The 11,517-nt window shown below is 45.8% G+C and overlaps 1 pseudogene; it reads right to left on the bottom strand.

Moving 5' to 3' along the window:
- Positions 1 to 7,358: 7,358 nt before the first annotated feature.
- LOC102972250 lies at positions 7,359 to 8,105 on the bottom strand (annotated as a pseudogene).
- Positions 8,106 to 11,517: the final 3,412 nt, after the last annotated feature.

Below are 11,517 nucleotides of genomic sequence, written 5' to 3'. Positions count from 1 at the left end.
TGACATACCATTGTATAATTACACCACATCCTCCTTATCCATTCATCTGTTGATGGACACTTAGGTTGCTTCCATATCTTGGCTGTTGTAAACAATGCTGCAGAAAAAAATAGGGGTGTATATATTTTTTCAAATTAGCGTTTTCACTTTTTGGGGGGGGGGTGGGGTAAATACCCAGTAGGACAAATACTGGATCGTATGGTAGTATGGAGGAAGCTCCATGCTATTTTCTACAATGGCCGCACCAATTTACATTCCTACCAACTATGTTCCAAGGGTTCCTTTTTCTCCACATGCTCACCAACGCTCGTTCTTTCTTGTCTTTTTGATTTTAGCCTTTCTGACACAATGATATCTCATTGTGGTTTTGATTTGCATTTCCCTAATGACTTGTGATATTGAACATCTTTTCATATGTCTGTTGGCCATCTGTGTATCTTCTTTGGAAGAATATCTATTCAGGTATTCTCATTTTTTAAATAAGATTCTTTGTGAGGTGTTTTTGGTGCTGTAGAATTTCTTTTTATATTTTAGGTATCAACCACTTATTGGGTCCATTATTTGCAAATCTCCTCCTATTCAGTAGGTTGCCTTTTCATTTTGTCGATGGTTTCCTTCACTGTGCACATAATGGGGAAATCTTTGTTTTTCATTCATCTCTTCTGCCTTCCTGCAAATGCCCACCTCCTCTTTGTATCTCAACCTTGCCTTAGCTCAGGATGTTATATAAACTTCAGCTACCTGGCTGTTCTTTGGGTCTCATATTTTACAGGGCCCCCATACATATGTAAGTAAATTTGTTTTTCTCCTATTAATCTGGTTTATGTCAATTTAATTATTCGATGAGCTAAAGGACCTAAAAGGGAAAAAAATTTTCCACCTCCGCAGGAGAGACCCAGGAAAAATGAGTAACTCCTAGAAATGGCCAAAGCCAAATACCATCTTCAGGGTCGCCTGGGTGGCTCAGTCGGGTTAAGCATCCGACTTCGGCTCAGGTCATGATTGCGCGGTCCGTGAGTTCGAGCCCCGCATCAGGCCCTGTGCTGACAGCTCCCCCGCTCATGCTGTGTCTCTCTCTGTCTCTCAAAAATGAATGAACGTTTAGAAAATAAAAACCCTTCAGCTAAAGACAGAAGAGGATGCTGGGGGTGGCAAGTCAGTTATGGGAGACTACGAGAAAAGCACCGTAAACATGGGTAAGGTGGTTGTACAGATGTAAGTTTTTGCCCTCTGTTGATAAGAGATTCTAGAGATTGAGTCATTCCCTTATTCCTGGTACAATAAGAGGGAGACACTCTTACAAGTGGAGATTTTCCTTATCAATGTTAATCTCCTACTAAAAGGAACTTTTACTTAGTTTTTAGAACTTCACCTGTGTCTTCTGTTTCTTAAAAACGACCAGCTTTGGGGTGCCTGGGTGGCTCAGTTGGTTAAGCGTCCGACTTCGACTCAGGTCACAACCTCACGGTCCGTGAGTTCGAGCCCCACGTCGGGCTCTGGGCTGATGGCTTGGAGCCTGGAGCCTGCTTCCGATTCTGTGTCTCCCTCTCTCTCTGCTCCTCTCCCGTTCATGCTCTGTCTCTCTCTGTCTCAAAAATAAATAAACGTTAAAAAAAAAAAAACCAAAAAAAAAAAAAAACCCGACCAGCTTCAATAATCAATATGCCAACGAGATAGATTTCAGGGTGGTATATTTTGCTTCCCTTCATATAGTTTTCTCATTTTACAGATGGGAAAAGTGAGGCCCGCATGGTTTGAGGGCACTCTGAGGTTGTGGCAAGGCTGGGACTTGAACTTCTGAGAGAGAACTTCAGGAGAGACTTTGCTGCTGTAGCATGAAAGGATCAGGGAAGATCCCCCTACCTCATAGGCCTGTAGACCCCGCTTTCCTAGGTGCGAGGCTGGGAAGGAGGAACTTTCTCTGGATGAGTCTCAGGGCGGGAGTGAGGTGGTTGATGCCTCTGACGAGTCTTCAATTCATCTTGGTGCCAAGGTCTTTGAATCTGGCATGAGAAAGTTGCCAGGGAATGCCGGAGGAGCACTTTGGCAGGTTGTAGGCACGGTTCACTTCCGTGGAACATCTCCCTCGGTTCTGGGAAAACCTGGTGGGCCTGATAGCATGTTGCAAATGTGTGGAGAATGTTCTGGCAGCGTCTGTTCTTCTGGAAAGTGACACAGATACTAGCACAAGTGTCTGCTCCGAATGGAGAAGTTTGAGCCTGTGACATGTGTCAAGGCTCCCGGCCCATCTGCCCCCCCCCCCCCACCGTGGGCTTTTCAGCTGGGAAACACACTCAGCAGTAAAGATCTGTAGATTAATGCAGCACAAGTGGTGTGGACTTCATTTACAAAGACTTGTGTTATACAACAATGTCCTGGAAGTGGAAAAGCGTATTTTTACATGTCTTGAAATCACGTTGTGGAGAATTTAGTGCACGTGTTGCCCCAGGGAGCATTGCTGCAAGTAATTTAAACAGCACCGATTTATAGACAGCGGGTCACACATGAAATATCCCTGCACAGACACGTTTTGAGCGCGTTGTTGTACGTGGACCTGCTGTTGCAATAGGCATACTTAAAACCATAATGCAGATCTTCAAGCCTCAGCTGCTGGGAAGTCCTAGACTAGAAACAATGTTAATGCACATATGCAGCTCTACACATTGAAAGGTCGAGCCTTGAACCCAAACAAACTAAACTGATAACGAGAGAGCTAAACTAAAGATAATTTTTTTTTAAAGCACAGGAATAGCAGCATGACCAGCCCCACACAAGGCTGATAATTCACTGTTGACAAAGCTGCCTGCCTTCGAAAGGTGGGGATTCCAGCTGTTGGCACGGGGGCACATCCAGGAGTGTTGTCATGTTGCCAGGGGGTTCAGGGCAGCCGGGCTTCCTAGTGGAAAGCTGAAGTGGAGATTTTAGTGCCGTTTACATTGAGACTTTTAAACTCTATGTGCCAATTTTAGTTTCCAGACGCCAAGTGTTGGGGCCCTACAATTGCGGCGTTACTGGTAAGAGACCATAGTTGGGCCAGAAAGGAAAGGGAAATGAAATGAACTATCATTTGCCCCTAACAACTGAAAAATGGACTTGTGTTTTCGGAGCTCTCAAGACCCAGTGGGGCAGCCTCATGCTCCACGGTAGGCTGTGGAGCTAAATAGGTCTGCAAGTGGGGCACCTGGGTGGCTCAGTTGGTTGAGCGTCTGGCCTCAGCTCAGGTCATGATCTCGCGGTTCGTGGGTTCAAGCCCCTCATCGGGCTCTGTGCTGACAGCTCAGAGCCTGGAGCCTACTTCGGATTCTGTGTCTCCCTCTCACTCTGTCCCTCTCCCACTTGTGCTCTGTCTTTCTCTGCCTCTCAAAAATAAAGAAATGTGATAAAAAAATTAAAAAAAATAGGTCTGCATGTGCTCAGTAGGGTCAGTTATTTCCAGCGATTGTGAAAATCACTGTGTATTTTTCATAGCGGATCTAGATTTGGGGCTCCCTTGGTCCTTTTCGGCTGCCATAACAAAATACCTCAGATTGGGTGACTTATAAACAACATTTCTTACTGTTTGGGAGCCTAGAAGTTGGAGATCAGGTGCCAGCACTATCAAGGTGAGGGCTGTCTTCCAGGTCACAGTCCCTCACAGGGCAGGAGGGGACAGGGAGGTCTTGCAGAACTTTTTTTTTTTTAACATTTAGAGAGAGAGACAGAGACAGTGTGAGCGGGAGTAGGGGCAGAGAGAGAAGGAGACACAGAATCCAAAGCAGGTTCCAAGCTCTGAGCTGTCAGCACAGAGCCTGATGTGGGGCTCGAACTCACGAACCGAGAGATCATGACCTGAACTGACGGGATGCTTAACCGACTGAGCCGCCCAGGCGTCCCTCCCAGACCTTTTTAATAAAGGTATTAATCCCATTCATGAGGGCTCTGCCACCATGGCCCAATCACCTCCAAAGCCCCATCTCCTAACACCCATTGGGCATGAGGATTTCAACATGAATTTTTTTGGGGGGTGGGGGGAGGGAACGCAAACATTCAGACCATAGACAGCACAGTCCTTCTCCAGGAGCAGGTTAGTGAAACCAAGATGGGGACAGGGCAACAGCTTCACAGGAACCCATGCCTGCATCCACTTGCCTTCCAAGCCCCCTCCCGTGTGCCAGACCCTGTGCCACATGCTGAGGAGGCAGCCAACCACAAGGACAAACCTCATGCTTTGAAATGTGTAGCCTCAAAGGCAGCAGAGATCCTTTCATGGCAGAAACCCGAAGACTTGAAGCATCGGGCCGTTTGTCTGAAGAACGGGAACCAACCCACTCTTTGGGGCAAGGCCCATGCTGTACTGGGGTTCCTATTAGAGGCTCAGTGTTTGATTCAGGGACACATGTAGTGATGTCTGATCCATAGTGAGGTTCCTTTGGAATGATGTTTCTTTTGTGGGGAGGCTAGGTGCCAGAGTAACCGCTGCAGAACCGCAGGATCCGATTTGGCCCTGAGAATGCCCACCCCTGATTGTGCTACAGGCGCCAATAATTGCTCAGTCTGAGAAAAACGATAAGAGAAGCTGTCTTTTCCATTTTGACCAGAGGGACATAATTAACCTCCCCCTCCCCCCACCGACCACCTCTCTCCACACACACACACACACACACACACACACACGATGCCCAGCTACCGCCTGGCTACAGCATGTGTGTACTTCTTCAGTGACAGCTATACTCTTTCATGGCCTCCTGCACCTCTGATACACGAGCTTCAACTTCAATGTGTGTTTGTCATGTTGTATTATAACAGGGAAAGGCGTGGGGAGGGGCTGGGTCTTCCTTGGAGGGAATTTCCAGTTTCCATCACCCCACAAAGGGTGGTCCTCTCACAGGAACCCGGCACCAAATCAGCAGCCTGAATCGGAAATGGATTCACCCCTGGTGGAGACCGGGGGACGCACTGAATGGTGTGAATGTTCATGGAGGTTCTCTCTGGGATCCACGTGGGGTTGAGAAAGAAGTGAAACCAGAAGGGAAGAGGTGAATGCCTGGACTCTGAGGTGTTTCTCTCAGAGAAGAATTTGTTCTCCACGAGTGAGTTACAGGAGCAAGAAATACCTGCTTCAAGGTTGAAGATAGGCGAGGTGGAGGAGTAGACTATGCAGCTTTTCAAATCACGGGACCAATGTGTCGTCCTACTGCGCATGCCTGATAGGCAGCCCGCGCTGCTTGCCGTGTGGATTCTTTAACACCCAATGTGGTCTCCCCGTGCCCACAGGTAGAGCGCTCTGATGTCTCGCAGCAACATCAGATTGATAGAAATATTCCCGAATGCTTACTCTTGCTTTCTGCCCTTGTCTCTTGTGACACACTAGTCTAGTGGGGTAACAGACGAAGAGGGTTAGGGGGATAGGTGGCTGGGGTCAGAGCCGAGGTCTGAATTTGTTTTGATTATAGCATTTCTGGGGTATGACAGAGTCTATAGTGTGACTGTGTGAGTGGCAAGGAAGTGAGGGCCACAAGATAGAAGGAAGTCCAACAGGGGTATGGAAGGGTCACCTGTAAAGATATGCTCCTTTTTTTCCCTCACTGTTCGGAACATACTGTATCTTTACATAAAACAGACATATAAAGACTCTGCACTGGGCGTTTCCAACACAGGCCTTCCTGATTTGTGTACCACCTCTGTCTTGACTGTAAGACATCAAGAGTCTTAAACTATTTCAAGATGGAATTCTGTCCTTCCTACACAGCGGTTCAAAGTTCTCTTGGGGTGTGATGGGAAGGACAGACCTCCTCCAAAATGATGGGGGTTGAGTTGGCCATGTTGGTCTCCTTGGCCAAGTATGACCAATGAGCGTCCTACTTGACCCCATGGTGCTCAGAGGACTCCAGACCATGGGAGACCTGCTGTATTTGCTTATTTGGGGCTGGGGACTGCTTTTCTCCAAGTTGGTCCATCTCCCGTCTTCCATTCTCTTCTGTGAATGGAGGTAGGGGGTGGGGGGGCGGGGCAGGGAAGGGGAGGAAGCGGGGAAAAATAGGGAACAGTAGACCACGTTGGGTAGTGGGCAGGAGGCTGGGTGGGAGCTTAGTCTTAGGGACGAGGGCTGGCTGGCTGGTCAAGGCCCCACTTAGATTGTACTTCAGATGGTGGTGGTCTTGGGGAAAATATCCTTTTCCCTCATCTTAGGTTTAAATCAAGAGACTACCTGACCCTTCACCTTGACCCTGTGAAGAAGTCGGGGATGGGGCTGGTGGCACCTGGCTGGGCTTCCTCAGCCTCAGAACTATGGGAGATGCTGGCACTGCCTATCACCGCGGCCCAAAGGCTCTCATGACTCTTGTTCTCCTGAGCTGGAGGAGGCAGTGCTTTGTTTGTTTGAATAAATTGTACTTCTTAAAACCATGTTCGATTTACAGAAAAATGGAGAGGATAGTACAGAGTTCCCATGTATGCCACACTTAGTTTCTCCCCTACCATTAACATCTTACATTAGTATGATATATTTACCGTAAGTAATGAGCCAATATCGATACATTGTTATTAATTGAAGTCCATAGTTTATTTAGATTTAGTTTAGGCCTTTTTTATGTTCCAGCATTCCATCCACGATACCACATTACACTTAGTTACCCTGCCTCCTTAGGCTCTTCTTGGTGTGACTGTTTTTCTGGCTTCCTGTTTTTGATGACCTTGATAATTTTGATCAGTACTGGTCAAGCATTTTGCAGGATGTCCCTCCATGGGAATCTGTCTGATGTTTTTCTCCCAAGTTGGCTGGGGTTACAGATTTATCACTGTTGATATTGACTCCGAGCACCTAGCTGAGGTGCTATTTGTCAGGTGGTCCCATTGAATCGTCACTTCTTTTCCCGCCTTTCTGCACTGTCCTCTCCGAAGTCACTATATACAGCCCACACTTAAGGAGGGGGGACTTCTGCTCCTTCTTCTTGAGACTTTACATAAAGTATTCAGAATTCTTCTGAAAGGGAGATATGTCTCTCTTCCCCTCCACTTCTTTGTCTAGGCAATTATTTATTTATTTATTTATTTAATAGTCTGTCCTTTATTTCCCCCAAGTTGTTCCATGACTCACTGAAAAAGCAACGGACATTCTGCTCAGAATCCTTTCCTGAGCTATCCACCCATTCCTCCCCCCACCAAAAACGCTGTCCTGGCCATCTCTACCACTGTCCCAGTGTGGTCTCAGCCCCTCCACTTGACGGGATCTCCCGCACGCTTCATACGCCATCAGATGGACAATACTCCCTTTCCTGTGACCGGAGTTTCTCTCCATTTGTCTGTTTCTTCTGAATGAAGAAAAGCAATAAAGGTGGTTTGATGTCTGATCTTATTTATTTGTTCCTCTTACAACGATCTCATTTTTGACTGGACTCAGACTTTGAGGTAGAAGCTGTCAGAGAAGTCAGCCTCCGTCTCTTGGCAATCTGTCCCTGGCACTTTTCTTTGGCCTCCTTCATTCTGGCCAAAAGCTTAGCATCTTCTGAGCCTCTTCCTTGTTTTTCTTCGTGCGCTGCTTCTTCAAAGCAATGCGCCAACAAAGTTTGTGTTGGAGGACACGTGGCGTAACAAGACGCTGAATCTTGGGTGCTTTGGTTCGAGGTTTCTTACCTTCTTTGTTTAGGGGCTTTCTCACAACATACTGGCGGACATCATCTTCCTTCGAGAGATTGAAAAGCTTGCGGATTCTGCTAGCTCTCTTGGGCCCCAGGCGATGAGGCACGGTGGTATCAGTGAGTCCAGGAATATCCTTCTCCCCTTTTTTCACGAAGACCAAGTTGAGAACACTGAGATTGGCATCCACGATGCAACCCTGAGCAGATTTGCACTTTCTTTCTCCAGTCCTCCGTGGTCGGTAGCAGGAATGCCCCTTACTCAGCAATAGGCGGACACGGCCATGGGTCAAGACACCCTGCTTCATGGGGAAGCCTTGTTTGTCATTGCCACCACTGATTCGGACCACGTAACCCTTCCATTCTTCCCCTACAGCATCAGCAGCAACTTCTATAGCCATTCGTACCACAAAAGTTACGAAGTTTGCGTTCGTGGTCCACTTCAATGAATTTCTGGCAGCCAGTGGCTGGGAAAGAGATGTTCAGCTTCATTGTGGTCTATGTTTATTTATGTTTGAGAGAGAGCGAGCACAAGCAGGGGAGGGGCAGAGAGAGAGGGAGACAGAAAATCCGAAGCAGTCTCCAGGCTCTGAGCTGTCAGCACAGAGCCCGACGTGGGGCTCGAACTCACAAAACCTGAGATCATGATCTGAGCCCGAGTCAGATGCTTAACCGACTGAGCCACCCGGGTACCCCTCGTATCAGCCATTTCTGAGGAGCTGTGCTTTCTTTTACTTGAGAATGACTTTAGAAACCAAAAGCTGGGCACCAGGCATGCTCATTGCTCCTGGGATATTGCTGCTAGACCCTCTCAGCCAACAGAGCAAGGAAATCTGTGTGTTTATACCAACTTGTGCATATACACATATCTATAAGTATTTCTATATTTAACGATTTGTATTTATATTAAGCTAAACGTGAGTTCATAGGATGTCTCCAACTCGAATCCATTACTACATGGGTCGGGGCAGTGCTTTTTGTCTCAGAACCACCCTCTCCCCTGCCAAACCCAACATTCATCCCTATTGCTTGATTTGTTAAAAGCATATTTTTCAGAAACGAATCACATCTGATAGTGAGAGATTGTCCATAACGAGAACCAAATGCACTTTATGAGAAAGATAAAAGGTTAACCCATGATTATCGGTGAATTCACCTCAAGTGTCAGATTTGTAAAAAGCCTACTTGAAAGACTTCTCCTGGTAAGAACAGTCAGGAAAACTCTGAAACAGAAGACCAATGAAGGGTGTTCCAGCCCAATCAGAACATGTGGCAGGTTGTATTTTCCCACACTGGCAGCGGTATCTCCTACCCTACGTGTTTTTCTTATAATGTGACCTTGACATTTGCCCTCCTGGGAGGTGGGGTCATGTTTCCTCTTCTTGGCTTTGGAGGGGATGGAGTCATTGGCAGTAAGACAAACGCAGAGGATGGGATGCTGCCTGGGTCAGAAAGACTAGACAGCTTCTAGTTCCTGGGAGCACTTGCGCTGTCACTCTGAGCTGCCATGTAAACCTTCCTGCTTCTCTGAAGCCACCATGCTGTGAGGAAGCCCAAACCAGCTCCTGTAGAGGGTCCGCGTACAGAAATCTTGAAGTCACCTGATGAGAAAGAGATGGCTGGCCAGCCCCTAGCTTCTCCAGCTCCTCTCCTCCAACACTTTCCTACTTGCAGTTACTGTCTGGTAACCTAACTGTCTGATAAACCATCCAGCTGTGACTTTCCTCAATTCCTGACTTACAGAGACTGGGAGATATAATACAACAATTTTATTTGGAATGACCAAGTTTTGGGGTGGTTTACTTCACAGCAATATTTGCCGGGATGGAAAACATATTACATACAAAAGTAAATTAAAATTAGTAATTAAAATAACGTGGAACTGGGACACAAACAGACCAATGGAAGAGAAAATCCAGAAATTGACCCAAATACATACAGGAACTTAGCATAGATTAAAAAGTGGTATTTCAAATCACTGGGAAAAGTTGGCCTTTCTAATAATGGGTGTTGCAACAAATGGTAGCTGTATGTAAAAAAATGAAGTTGGATCTGCATCATATATCAAGACAAACTCCAAATAGTCTAAGATTTAAATGTTAAAAATCAAGCCCACAAAAGAATTAGAAGAAAATGTGGGTGGATTCCCTTCTGACTTTGGATTGGGCAACCTTTCTAACTAAGCCTCAAAATCCACAGACCTTAAAAGAAAAGATTAATCAAATTTACTGTATATAAGAAAAACCTGAAAGGCAAAATTAAAAAAAAAGGGGGACAAGTGTCAAAAATATTTGTAATTCACATTGCACATTAGAAATCAAAAACACATAAAATCCAATAGCTAAATGGGCAAAGACTATAAAAAAAGATAATATGTTAACTCACAATTTCATGATTATGAAAAGTTTATAGAAAATTAAATACAAATGGCCCTTTAAAATATAAAAATGTGCTCAGCCTTACTTGTAAAAAGAATAATTCAAAGTAAAACTCTTCTAAGTACCGTTTTCATCCATCAGTTTGGCAAAAACAGTCTTGACAAGGCTGTGGGGAAGTAGGTATGCTCACATACAATACATGTTGGAATAGCTCCCACGGAGGGCAATTTGGAAATATCTGTCAAAATCCCAAACACGTTGACTCTCCGACTCCCATTCTTGGGATCTAATCCTTACAGCACTATATGTAACGGCAGAAGATCGGCAAACACCCAAGTGTCAGTCAGCATGGGACTGGGCCGATAGATTTTGAGGAAGCCATATGATGGAATATTCTGTGGCTATAAAAATGGTTGAAGAAACTTTAAGTCTATATGAGGCTCTCCACGACACACTAGTGAAAAAAATAAGACGCCGAACAGTGTGTGCAATATGTTGGCTTTCGCGTACGGGAGGAGAAAATAAGTGTGCATATTCATAGTGCTTGTATTTGCATAAAGAACCTGGAAGGACATCCCAGAAATTCATAAAAGTAAGTACTCGGGGTGAGCAGAATGAGGTAGTTGGGAGCAGGGGGCTGGGAGCAAGCATCATCACCGTCCACCTTTTCCATTTTTCTGATCTCCGACCCACATTGCCTATTTGAGAACAAAGTAAAATTCACGTGACGTAAAGGAATCCAGCTCTTCATATTTATTTCCTCAATTTGAAAAAAAGGCGAAAAGCATTCTACTATACATGAGACAACTCAGGAGCATGAATGTCTGGTTGTGGTATTAAGTACCACATTAGAGGGAGTGCTCAGCTGTAAACCAACCAAAGCATTCTTTTCTTGACTTTTATTTTAGGAAAGTTAAGGGCCCATTTCCTGCGGTCATCCCAAGGAGTTGGGCCCACCATTGTCCAAGTGACCCTCATGTTCAAGAGGGACAGAAAAGCCCAACTCTCCAAGGTCCACCACCTCCCTTAACAGGTCATTCAGACAACACACTGATTTATGCCCCTTCCATGGTCTTCCATGGTGTTCCACGTGGCTTCTTAACCTGCACTAAGGGTTTTAGATTGCATGTGAGTATTCGCAGAAACATCTGACAGACTCCTTTGAAAACGCCCATGAATTCGACTTCATTTTCTCTGTAGACATGTTCCACAGTCTTCTTGCAGAAAAGGTGGTGGGATGGAGACCCATCTGGGTGAGATTGTTATGCAAATTACACACAAAACACTATTCGTGAAATTTAGGGCTGGGTGGGTCGACAGAGGGTAAAGAAGACGAATCCTTCCAAGTTGCCCCTCAAAACTGACATCAAGGCCTTTGGAGTAAGTGTCCGATCGGCCTTCTTGTAAGTCACAGAGACTCCTCCCAAGGAAATCTGCCAGACAAGGGTACATCACCTGGTGTCCATGCAATTACTTCTGAAAATACACAGCGTGAGGGTTCCATCTTTGCTTCTTGGATGTAAGTC

Source organism: Panthera tigris, chromosome C1 (genome assembly GCF_018350195.1).
Source record: "Panthera tigris isolate Pti1 chromosome C1, P.tigris_Pti1_mat1.1, whole genome shotgun sequence".
Classification (NCBI taxonomy): Eukaryota; Metazoa; Chordata; class Mammalia; order Carnivora; family Felidae; genus Panthera; species Panthera tigris.
Note: the sequence above shows the minus strand (reverse complement) of the source record. Positions and strands in the feature narration are given on the sequence as shown.